General features: G+C 46.3%; 1 long non-coding RNA gene across 1 annotated transcript; it reads right to left on the minus strand.

Annotated features, from left to right (window-relative positions):
• Positions 1–3,769: 3,769 nt before the first annotated feature.
• Positions 3,770–12,565, minus strand: LOC134477401 (uncharacterized). Its single transcript, XR_010049461.1, has 2 exons — positions 7,662–12,565; positions 3,770–4,931 (listed from the first exon to the last, which is right to left on the minus strand). It is a non-coding gene; the product is annotated as an uncharacterized LOC134477401 (long non-coding RNA).
• Positions 12,566–12,905: the final 340 nt, after the last annotated feature.

Raw genomic sequence — 12,905 nt, forward strand, 5'->3', positions numbered from 1 at the left:
CCCATGTGAGGACGAAGCAAGGTGGTCTCAACTGTAAAGAAAGATCCCACCCAGGCACGAAATCCACCACCGCTTTGATACTGGATTTCCCGGCCTCCAGAACCATGAGAAATCAACTTGTGTTCTCTGTAAGGTCCCCGTCCCCGGTATTTTGTTATAGAAGCTCACACAGCCTAAGACAAATTCGTATCATTTCCAAGGTTTGCTGTATTATATGTGCAATACCTTCCTTCCTTTCCATGACGGAATAAGACTCTATTGTAGGAATATACCATATTTAATTTTTTCATTTATTCATTGACAGCCCTCGGGTTATTTCAACCTCATAACAATAATAAACAAGGTTGACATGAATGTGGCATAAAGATGTCTGTGTCAGTCTCTGTCTTCAGTTCTCTTGGGCACTGCTGGGTCGCATGGTGATCGTACATTCAACTGTTCAGGGAAAACCATTTTACTTCCCCAGAAGGCACCAGCGTGCCCTCCTCCCACTTCTTACTCACTTGGTTTTATCTTTATTATAATCATCCTGAAGGGCATGAAGTGATATCTCATTACTGTGTATCAGCATTTGTGAATCTTCATTGAAGGAGCAGCCGCTCAGACCCTCTGCCCTTGTGAGGCTGAGCTGATTGGTTATCGTTGTGGGTGCAGCGCTGTGTGGGTCTCAGACACTGCGGTTACTAATGCCTTCTCTACCTGACTTGTACAACTTCCTCCCGTTCTGCCGGCTTCCTTTCCATGCTCTGGAAGAGGCCAGGTCAGCGTGTGATGCTCGCTAGTTCCTAATTTTCATGAAATTCCATTTATTTTTTCTTTTGCTCTCTGTGCTTTGGTGTAACATTTAAGAAAGCAGTGATGAATACAAGGTCATAAAGATTTTCGCCTGCTTCATGCAAATATTTTTATCATTTTAGTTCCCATGTTTAGGTATTTAATCAATTTTGAATTAATTTTTAAATAGGCTGTGAGGTGAGGTCCGTTTCCATTTCACTATATTGAGCACGCAGTTCCCGCAGAATAACTTGTTGGGAAGACTGACCTCACTAACTGGGGACAGCATCTGATTGAAAACTGCTGGGTGTATGTTTGTGGGTTTTCTCCCAGACTTCCTGTCTGCTTCCTGGTCCGAATGCATGTCCTCACGCCAGAACCACCTGTTCTGATTACTTTAGCTTTGTAATAATTTTTAGGTCAATAAAACTTCACGGAAACTTGTGAGTCTTTCAAATTTCTTTAAGGTTGTTTGAGTTTTTGCAGTCCTTTGAGATTCCATGTGAATTTTAAGATAGGTTTTGTATGTCTGAGCCAACAATCTCTGCTGGAATTTTGATAGGGATTATGTGAAATTGTAGGTCACTTTGGGCCGTTTATCGTATTAACAAGGTTCAACCTCCCAATCCATGAACATAGGATAACTTCCCATTTATTTAGGATCTCTTCAATTTATTAGTAGGATTTCATTGCTTCCCATGTACAAATCTTTCACTTTCTTGGTAAATTTATTCCTAAATAAAACAAAAAAATTATTCCTAAATACAGTATTCTGTCTAGTGCCATTTGAAATGGACTATAAATAGAATTGTTTTCTTAATTTCCTCTTCAGATTGCCCACTGGTAAAGTGCATAACTACAACGAATTACCTCTGTTGCATTCTGTATCCTGCGCCCTTCTGAGTTCGCCTGCTCCCTAGTTTAGCTCTGAGCGACATCTGTGACACTGGCGGTCAGTGTCCAGCAGCTGGCTGAGCAGCACATTACGAACAGCCAAGCAGCCGTCCTTGGGCTTCTGCCGGCGCTGCAGGAGCGCAAACCACACCTCTGAGTCCTCCTCAGTGACAGAAGCAGCAGCAGCGCCAACCGCGGCCTCCCCACCTCGGGTCGCAGGTGCGGCAGGTGGCGGAGGAGCCCTGTGGGCTGCCGGTGTGTCCCGGCACTGACCCTAGCAGCCCACCCTCGGCCCTGGTTTCCTGGCTCTCCCAGTGACACTCTGAGCCACCTAATTTTATCTGTCCAGCCCTTTCATGGTCACCCAGAGTCAGCTTCCGCTCCCCACAAATAAGAATCTATTTAATACGCCACCCACATGCCGTGGGCCCTGATCTCATGTTCCATTGAACTGCATGCAGCCGCCACAGTTGACCCGGCCACTGTACAGTCACACGTGGAATGAAAGCTCAGGAAAGCAGTGTGTTGTTTCCTTCGCTGTCTATGTGTCTAGCACGAGGCCTGCTGTGTGTCCTGCTTGACACAACCAGTCACCAGAACGAAACTCTGACACTCACCAGTCCATCCACCCCTGACAACAAAACAAAACTGCTGATAAAGACCAGTGGTGATGCTTCCCAGGACTCTGCAGCCGTGACTTCACCCTTTTCCTGATCTAAGCGCTGTGATTCCAGCAGAGGAGCTGAGGACTTGGCACCATTTCTGTAGGTGCTGACCGGCCAGCTGCCCACTGCTCCAATGAGTCGCCATTTTTCTAAACAGAATGAACATTTTTCTCTTTTAATGACACTGCTTGGGTATTAGGAAAACTAAACATTTCAGGAACCATTCTCTAGCCTCTGAACGTAAAGATGTCCTCAGACGGCCGCAGCCTCAGCCGAGTTAATCCCCAGCTGAAACCAGAGCCGGTGGACGGGAGCTGGGCGCCTGGCCCCACCGACATGGGAGACTCTGCTTCTCCTGTTACTCTTAGAAAAGACCCGGCCACGTCTGGCTCACTCACACCTGCTGCAACAGTGACCTCCTTTTCAGGGTCTGGATTTCATGACCTGCTCTATCTATATTTATCTTCCCTACACAGCTGCCTGCTGATGACTTTCTATCTCAATTTTTTAAAGAAAAAAAATAAACATAACAAACCGACTTTCAAAACAGGTTACTGGGACAGCGACAATCGTTGATACCCTGCGTATTGCTGTCTTCCTGGTAATTATTCATAGTACAAGACAGAGACCTGATACCTTGTCCAAACATTATTAGCACAAAACTTTCTTTTCAAGAACGAGAATGCTATCTCTACCTTCACTGTCTTGTGTATACATATATTTTTATATTTTTCCCTTCCTTCCTTTCCTCCACCACAGTTTGCCTTTTGTGTTGAACTGTCCCTTCCCAATTTACAGCATGAGTTGTACATTTCAGATCCTATTTACCTGTTCAGTTTCTCACACTAGGGAGACACCTCGGTGTTCACACATATGGGTCTGATTTACTTCACTTAGGAGTGTGGTCTTGAGTTGCATCCATTTACCTGTAGAAGTCTCCAGATTATCCTTCTTTATGGCTGAGTAGTACAAACCTTTCTAATAAAGCGGGACCCCATGTGTTGATTCTTGTACTATTTCCCTTGCAGTCTAGGTTTTGTTTGTGAAGTCTCTGCCTACACGTGTGTCTTTTAGAGTTCTGCCTATTTTCTCTTCCGTATATTTAGTGTTTCTATTGTAATAGTTAGATCTTTGATCCATCTCACCTTCGGTTTAGTGCATGGTGATCGGCGTGGGGCTCGTGTTAGTCTTTGCCATGTGGAGAGCCAGCTCTCCAGCACCATGGATTAAGGAGACTGTCTCTGAGCACAGTGGCTGAGTGTGTTTGGGGTTGTGTCTGCATCTTCTGTTCTGTCCCACTGATCCTCAGGCCTATTTTTTGCCAATAACATGCTGATTTTATCACAACAGCTTAATTTAACAGTAATATAACCTCAGTTCTGATATGGTGATGTCGGTGTCACTCCCGGCCGGCAGGAAGGACACACAACAAAGTCTGGCAGTGGACAACCTTTTCTTTTATTTTCCTTCTCCGTACAGCCTGCCCTGGGAATCCTCCCGGCCGAAGCCTCTGTTGGTCCGCTCCCCGCGGCTCCTTGCGTACTTCTCCCTACAGTCTGTCCCGAAGCCTCTACCGGTCCGCTCTCCGCGGCTCCTTGCGTGCTTCTTCTGCTTCTTTTTTTTCGTGGCGGGAGAGGCACTCACTTTTATAGGGTTACAGTGGCCAATCAGTTCAAAGCGCGCGATGCGGGCTGATTGGCTAACATCAGTTGTTGCTAGGCAGACTATCTTACAGGGCGGGTTGTGAAGCAGGAGATCTTACAGGGCGGGTTGTTTACCAAGCAGGAAGCAGGAGATCTTACAGGGCGGGTTGTTTACCAAGCAGGAAGCAGGAGATCTTACAGGGCGGGTTGTTTACCAAGCAGGAAGTAAGCGCCATCTTAGCATACTCGATGGGAGGGGTAATCTAGCTCAGGCTTTGCTCTTTCCTACAGGCCTCATGTCCGCCAAGTAAGGCGACCGGGCTCGGCCGCGGCTCCCAACATCTCCCCCTTTTTTATTTTTTATGAATGTGCGCATCGTAGCCCTTCCTGGACTGGGTGCAGAGGCTTATGCCCTATGCGTAGGCCCACCGTAGGTCCTTGGCTTAGACCCTGGTCGGCCGTCCCATGGTCTGCCAAGGCCCTGAGGCCCTCGTCCTTTTTCTAGGGCCAGGCACAAACTGGACGGAACCTGGATGCACACAAGCTTGCACTCATTTCCTCTCCGTAAAGAAATCCCCTCGGAGAGAAATTTAGACCTGGGCAGCATCTAACAGTCCAGCGGCTTACGTGCAGGATGGGGTAGGGCCTGGCTTAGGTTGAGTCGCACCGGGGGAGTACGCTCTTACCCGTCATTGACTCTCCTACCCAGCTATGTCATAATTTTTTAGAGGAGGAGTGTGGGAAGCTCACCGCCCCTAGACTCGGTCGTAGGCTAGGCGAGCGAGCCATGCATATGCCTGAGGATCTTTTTGTCCATTTTGGGCTACCGCTATTTCTATTCATCTTGTTGGTTGGTCTGTGATGGATCTCCGGTAGGGCAGGTCTGATCTTCAGTCGAGGGCTTTGTTGCCCGTGTCAGTCTCTCCGGTACCCACAGTGGTTCTCGTCCCGGTTCCTGTGGGAAAACACAAACCGCGCCTCGGTTCCAGCTAACCACCGGATCCGGGCCCATCCATTGTCCTGTTAGGACATCTTTCCATTTAACCCACCCTTTATGGTTGGGGGAAGGGTTGCAGTGCTCCATAGCTGGGGAGCAATTATCATTATTTAAATTTAAAAAATTGTGTGTGAATAGTGCCATGGATAATCGTGCCTTTGGGGCCAGGCCTTGGCCTACTCCCCCTTTTTGTTTTTGTAAAATTTCTTTGAGGCTTCTATGAGCCCTCTCAATGATTCCTTAACCTTGGGGATTGTATGGGATACCATGTTTTAATTGAACCTCCATCATTTTGCAGAACTCATTGAAGGCTTTGCCTATATAGGCTGATCCATTATCAGTTTTTAATATTTTTGGTTTGCCCCATGCGGCCCAAGCCGCCAGGCAATGATTGATCACATTAGACACTTTTTCACCTGTTTCTGCTGTTGCAAATATGACGTGAGAACAGGTGTCTGTGGAAACATGAACATATTTAAGAGTCCCAAATTCCTGTATATGTGTGATGTCCATCTGCCAAACATCACCAGGGATCAAACCTCAAGGGTTTACTCCCATCGGTATGGCAGGTTTGTATGTGGCACAGGAGTCACATAGTCGCACGATATCTCGTGCATCTGCTCTGGGAACATGGAAATGGTTTGCTAGTGTCCTGGCATTGACATGAAACTTATCATGGAAGGCACGGGCTCGCTCGATTGGTGTTAGTAAGGTAAAAATCCATAACGGGCGAGTGGCAGTGTCAGCAGCCGCATTCCCCTGTGCCATAGGCCCTGGCAGGGATGTATGTGCTCTTATGTGGGTGGTGAAGACCTTATGGTGTCTGTTCTGAAGCAATGTCTGGATAGACAGGAACAGCCCAGCCACTGTGGAAGTGGATCTAATTAAACCGGCAGTCTCAAGCACTTGCATAGCATTGACCACATACCTAGAATCGGAGACAATGTTAATGGGTCCTGAGAACCTTTCAAGAATCATTTTAACGATCTGCAGTTCCACCACCTGAGGCTGATCTGGTTCAAATTGTATGGTAACCGGGGGCTTGCCTAGGATCACATAGGCGCCTATCCCCGTCTTGGAGCCATCTGTATATATTGTAGTTGCTGGGACTAATGGCTCAGAGGCAGTAACCTTTGGAAAAATTACAGGGTGCTGAGTAACAAATGACAAGATAGGGTCTTTAGGGTATTGATTGTCTATATCCCCATGGAAAACACATCTCAAAATGGCCCAAGCATCTATGCAGGCAGCCAGGGTCTTGATCTGGCTGGCGGTATAGGGTACTCGGATAGCTTGTGGTCCTGAGCCAAAATGTTGGACAGCTCTATCATGCGCTTCAAGGGCCAATGAAGCGACTGCCTCCGGGTAATGCTCTATGACTTTTGCAGGTGAGACCTTAGGGTGTACCCACAGGAGTGGTCTTTTCTGCCAAATCACCGCTGTGGGCTGTAGACTAGTCTGTAGCAAACAGACGTCAAAGGGTCGCCCTGGTTCAATTCTGTGTAAGGTAGCCCCACCTAAGGCTTCCTCCACTCTCTGTAAGGCAGCTCTTGCCTCAGGAGTGAGCCTCCTGTGGGAGGCTATATCTGGGTCTCCCTTCAGAAGGTCGAACAGGGGTTTGAGATCTGAATTTGGTATGTGTAAATATGGCCTAATCCAATTAATGTCTCCCAATAGCTTTTGCGTTTCTTTCCACCTGTTCGGCAGCGAACTCGGCGTACCAGGCTCGCCAATCCAGGTAACTACCCGAGGGCAGACACGCCTTTGCCAGCTGAGTCCAGTCCGCGGGGGTGAGGGGCCCAGAAGACAGGTTCTCCAGCATGGCAATGGTGTAAGGCGCAGTCGGCCCAAAGGTTGTAACTGCATTTTTAAGTTCTCTAATCTGCTTTATTTCAAAGGGTTCCCACACATTACGTCCCTGACCCATGGCCATCTGTACAGGATATATCCCATAGGGGCCGCTATCTATCCCTGGGAACGGGTGGTCTTCATTAGACACACGACCCCCATGCCACAGCTGTCTGTGGAAATAACGTCCCGCCGGCGGCGGAGCATCATAAGATGGCGGCCGCGGTTGGGTAGAAAATGGCGGCCTGTGCGTTATTTCCTGTACTGACGGAAGAGGGGGGAGTTCCCATGCGGCGGTCTCGCGGTGAGGGACCGCTTCCGGGAACGAGTTCCAGGGCGGAGCAGAAGGTTCTGTCTCCCTCCCCTGCCAGGGGGCGCTCAGAAGCTCTCTGCTTTTTCGTAAGCCTAGCTGAGCGGAGCGCAATTCGCGGCGCAACACAGCGAAAGAGCCTTGCGTCTCCCCATCAAGCGACTTAGGCCCCTGACAGCTGGTCTCTTTGGCCTCCTCACCATTCAACCTTCCCTCGTCCTCGGAGTCAGACGACTCCGAGGCTTGAGCCCCGTCCTCCTCCTTAGCATCTTTGTTCCCCTTGACGGACCCCTCTCGGGAGCTCCCTGACTGGGCCTGCTCAAATACCCTGCGTACTTTTGTAAGCTCTTGAGAGCTTTCCCCGCAACCACCCTCACTCTTAGTGCCGCTACCTAGCATGTTTCCCATTTTTTAATATGTTACTCACCGCGTGAGGCCCAAGGAATCCGCCACTTACGCGTGAGCCTGAGAGGAGTCTACAAACCCTGTAGGTGCGCGCCACCCAGGGCCCAGGTTTATCCTCTACTCACCTGTCTTGCAGCTCTGCGTTGGAGCGTTGTCCACTGCCACGTCTCGGGGGTGATCAGCTCCCCGTACGGGCCACCAGATGTCGGTGTCACTCCCGGCCGGCAGGAAGGACACACAACAAAGTCTGGCAGTGGACAACCTTTTCTTTTATTTTCCTTCTCCGTACAGCCTGCCCTGGGAATCCTCCCGGCCGAAGCCTTTGTTGGTCCGCTCCCCGCGGCTCCTTGCGTACTTCTCCCTACAGTCTGTCCCGAAGCCTCTACCGGTCCGCTCTCCGCGGCTCCTTGCGTGCTTCTTCTGCTTCTTTTTTTTCGTGGCGGGAGAGGCACTCACTTTTATAGGGTAACAGTGGCCAATCAGTTCAAAGCGCGCGATGCGGGCTGATTGGCTAACATCAGTTGTTGCTAGGCAGACTATCTTACAGGGCGGGTTGTGAAGCAGGAGATCTTACAGGGCGGGTTGTTTACCAAGCAGGAAGCAGGAGATCTTACAGGGCGGGTTGTTTACCAAGCAGGAAGCAGGAGATCTTACAGGGCGGGTTGTTTACCAAGCAGGAAGTAAGCACCATCTTAGCATACTCGATGGGAGGGGTAATCTAGCTCAGGCTTTTCTCTTTCCTACAGGCCTCACGTCCGCCAAGTAAGGCGACCGGGCTCGGCCGCGGCTCCCAACATTGTGATACCCCCTGACTTGCCTTTTAGCCCAGAATTGCTTTTGCTATTCTAGGTCTCTTCTGGTTTCAAGTGTTTTTCAGTGTTTTCTCTAGATCTGTGAGGTATGCTAATGGGATTTTGATTGGGATTGCACTAAATCTGTATAACGGGTTTGGAAATGTAGCTGTTTTCACTATGTTGGTTCTTCCTATCCAAGAGCAAGGAATATCTCTCCATTTTATGATATCTCCTTCAACCTCCTTTTTAGGATATTATGATTTTCACGATACAGATCTTTTACATCCTTTGTTAGATTGATTCCTAAGTATTTCATTTGTGTGTGTGTGTGTGTGATCACAGAAAGTGTACTTTCCCTCTGTGAATTTGTTGCTTGTGTACAGGAATACTATTGACTTTTGGGTATTGACTTTGTATCTCCCTGTATGACTCAATTCAGACATTAAATCTATAGTTTTTTGGTGGAGCTTTGGGGGTCTTTTATATAGTGTCATGTCATCTGCAAATAATGATAATTCTTCCTTTCCTATCTTTCTTCTGTTTAATTTTTTTCCTCTTGTCCAATTGCCCTGGCTAATGTTTTCAGAGCTATATGGAATAGGAGTGGTGATAATGGACATCATTGTCTCATTTCTGACTTTAGAGTGAAAGTTTTCAGCTTTTGATCATGTAATATGGCATTAGCTGTGGATTTGTCACAGATGGCTATCATAACATTGAGGTAAAGACCATATATTCCAATTTTCTATAGGATGTTTATCCTGAATGGATGTTGGACTTTGTCAAATGCTCTTTCTGCATCTACTGAGATGATCATGTGATTTTTGTCTCTGGATCTGTTAATGTTCTGTATCACATTTATTGATTTATGTATGTTGAGCCATCCCTGCATCCCTGGGATGAGTCCTACTTGGTCATGGTGTATAATCTTCATGATGATTTGCTACATTCTGTTTGCCAGGATCTTATTAGGGATTTTTGCATTCCTAAGTGCCTCTTTTTGATAAGGTTGGCTAGTGAATTATCAATTTTATTTATTGTTTCAAAGAACCCACTTTTCAATTCATTGATTCTTTGTATTTTTTCTTAGTCTCTATTGCATTAACTTCTACTCTTATTCCTGTAATTTCCTCACTCATACGAGCTCTGGGTTTGATTTGTTCTTCTTTTTAGTTTGAAGTTTGATATTAGTTTGTTTATTTGAGCTTGTTCTGTTTTTCTGATGGTTGAGTTCATCATTACAAATTTCCCTCATAGGATTGATTTCATTGCATCCCATAAGTTTTGGTACGTTGTATAGGCAATACTGTTTAACTGTCCATACTGTTTAATTGTATCCTTAATTTCCTCTGTGACCCATTTGTTGTTCAGATAGGAGGTGTTTAATTTCCATGTGTTTGTGCAGGTTTTGTGGTTTCCTTTGTTGTGATTTTCAGTTTCACAGTGCTATGGTCAGAGGTACACATGGGGTGATTTTAATTCCTCTACATTTCTTAAATATCTTTCATCAGCTAATATATGATCTATTTTGGAGAGTGCTCCTTGCGAAACTGAGACTGTGTATATCTGACCTTTGGGAGAGGGACATGCTGTAGTCACCGACAAAACCCATTTGTTCACAGGTTCACCTTAATTATATTTCTTTGTTGATGTTTTGTCTAGTTGACCTATTCATTAGTGAGAGTGAGGTAGTAAGGTCCCCCATTACAATCATGTTAGTGCTTATTTGCTTTTTCATGTCAATTAATATTTATTTTATGTAGTTGGGTGAATCTGTACTTGCTACATAAATATTTATGATTTTTATCTCTTTTCTTCTTGGAGTTTTCTCTTAATGAGTATGTAGTGACCTTTATCTCTTTTGATTAGTTTTGGCTCAGAGTTTGCGTTGTCTGCAAATAGAATAGCTACTCCTGCTTTCTTTTTTTTTCTTCTGGGTTCCTGTGCCCTGGAGAATTGTTTTCCATCCTTTGCCTTTTTGTCTATGATTTTATTTTTTAGTTAAATGTGTTTCTTGAATGCAGCATATTGTTGGATCTTGCTTCTTCATCCAGTCTGTTTCTTTTGATTGGTGAATTGAGACCGTTTACATTGATGGTTACAACTGATATATTCATTTTTCCTTTCCACGTGGCCCCTGCTGTTTGTTCCTGTCTTTCTGCTCCCTTTAACTGCTACCCTGCCTGGAGGCTTCTTTCTGTTAATGTTTCTATGCTTGTGGCCTTTATTCTCTCTTTCCAATATGTCCTTCAGAGCATTCTACAGAGCTGGTGTAGTGATAATAAACTTCTTCAGTTGCTCTTCTTTATGGAAATATCTTATTTCTCTATCAATTTTGAAAGATAGTTTTGTGGGGTACATCAATCTGGGTTTAAGATTATTTTCCTTTAGAGCTTGAAGTACTTTAAGCTCCTCTTGATTTTAGGGTTTGTGTTAAGAAGTCTGCTGTGATTCTGATGGGCTTTCCTATATAGATGATATGTTTCTTTTGTTCAGTATTTTGCCCTTGTGCTGAATTTCTGGAGTCTCCATTACTATATGCTTTGGTATAGACTTATTTTGGTGATGGCTATTTGGAGTTCTATGTGCTTCATTTATTTGTATATCAAATTCTTTGTCCCTGTTTGGGAAATTTCCTGCCATTATTTCTGTGAAGAGGTTTCTGACGGCTTTTGCTCTGTCTCCAGTTTTCTTGCTAACGCCAGTCAGTCTTACCCTGCTCTTGCTTGCTTCCTCCTGTAGCTGCTGGACTGATTTTTCACAGTCTCTTGTGATTTTTCTGATATCTTTCTTTCCCAGTCACTGGTCATAGTCCTGTTTTCTGGATCTGATACGCTATCCTCACCTGCCTTCAATCTGCTGCACGTATTTCCAATGTAGCTTCTAGTTTCTTGCACTTCTGTGTGGATCTGTTTTTTAATTGATTCCATTTCTTATCTAGACTTGGCATTTGTGGTTCCCATCATTTTCCTGAGCTCCTCTATTCCTTTATTTGCGTCTACTTCGAGGTCTTTTATTTTGTTAGTCATTTCTTTTGGCACCTCTGAGATTTTTTTTTTTTTTCACTTCCGCTGCTGTCATTTCAGAGAGTTCCGCTTGCTGGCTTCCGACTTCCTCTGTCTCTTTGTGTCCTGGACTTGTCCTGGGTGGGCTGGACATGCTGATTCTGTTTTGCTTTCTCATCTTGTCATTTTCTGGGTTTTGTTTGTTTTCTGTGTGGGTGCCTGTGGATTTCTGATGTCAGATAGCCTGATCACTGGTGTCGAGGCTTTCCTGGGAGGTGTCTGTGCCCCAGGATGGCTCCTTTAGCCAGCACTGCTGTCCGGGGAAGAGTGGAGGAAGCACCGAGCCGGATTCATGTCCCTCTCGTAGGCATCGCCATCCCGGAGACAGCCAAGGGCAGAGTGTGGACTTCTTCATTCTCATGGTTCACTTTAGCACTTGCTGTAGGAAGACGCGTTCCAGGTTTCTAAGCTGTTTATTACCAACTCTGCTGCATCTTCTCCCCACTAACAAAAGTCTGTACTCAACCCTTACGCAGCACATCATTTCAAGATACAGTTTACTGTACAATCACGGGCTCAGCCATGTACTGGGGAGTCACTTGAAAGCATACTTTCTCAAAAGCAACCATTTTTGTCCACAAATACTAATAATGCTTTCCCAACAAGACCGTCAGGAAAGTCTCCAGTACAGCAAAGAGATGGAAAGCAAGCTCCGGGGAGAGACACCAAAGACAGCCCACTGGGGGGAGGATGGAGACCCCTCTGCGCCCCAGAGCGGGGTTAACCTCCGAGGCTGACTCCAAAGTGGGGCAGAGCAAATCCCACCTGCGGCTGGGCCATGTGCGGGGACAGGAGGAAGAGCTGCACGAGTGAGCTGTGGCCTGCAGGGTAAAAGCGAGGCCCGTCCAGCGTTCGCAGCTGAAAGGAGTGGAAGAGCCGGGCAGGGGTGCTCCAGGGCCTCCCGCACCCTCACGGCACTCACTTATCCGACAGACAGCAGGCGGGCACTAAGTCGCAGGCTTCCTGTGGCGTCTGGAGGTGACACAGAGGGGACGCGCGTGGGCTGCCCTGTGGGCTTGCATTCCTGCACAAGGCGGCCCTGAATAAATATCGGTCCAGTCATCTGAAGAGAGTGGCCGAGCCCCTGCTCCTCTCTGTCTCTAGCAGGGCACCTTCCTCTCGCACGTCACAAGGTTAAGAGGATGAGGACCTCGAGAGCGTTGTCAGGAAGTTGGCTGCGATATCTGAAATTTGGTAAAAGGACAGTGGAAATGTTGACTTTGTAGTTGCTGTTGCTAACAATGGTGATAACATAAGTATAGTGTTTCTGACATACTAATTTAAAATAGTAAGAAATCATCACGAGATAAGCAAAGATGTGTTGGTTCCTCATTTATGTTTAAGTGCAATGACATTTGTGTTTTATACTATATTTGCAACTTATGAGTGTATTTTAATATAGCTTATTAGCATTCCAATGAGTGTAAATAATTTTGGGAGTTTTTTTGGGTTTTAGTTTTGGTTTCTGATTGTTTGTTTTTAGAACAGGGTTTCACTATGTAGCTCAGGC

This window comes from Cavia porcellus, unplaced genomic scaffold (genome assembly GCF_034190915.1).
Source record: "Cavia porcellus strain 051 isolate PalLab524CR breed Dunkin Hartley unplaced genomic scaffold, mCavPor4.1 scaffold_8, whole genome shotgun sequence".
NCBI classification, from domain to species: domain Eukaryota; kingdom Metazoa; phylum Chordata; class Mammalia; order Rodentia; family Caviidae; genus Cavia; species Cavia porcellus.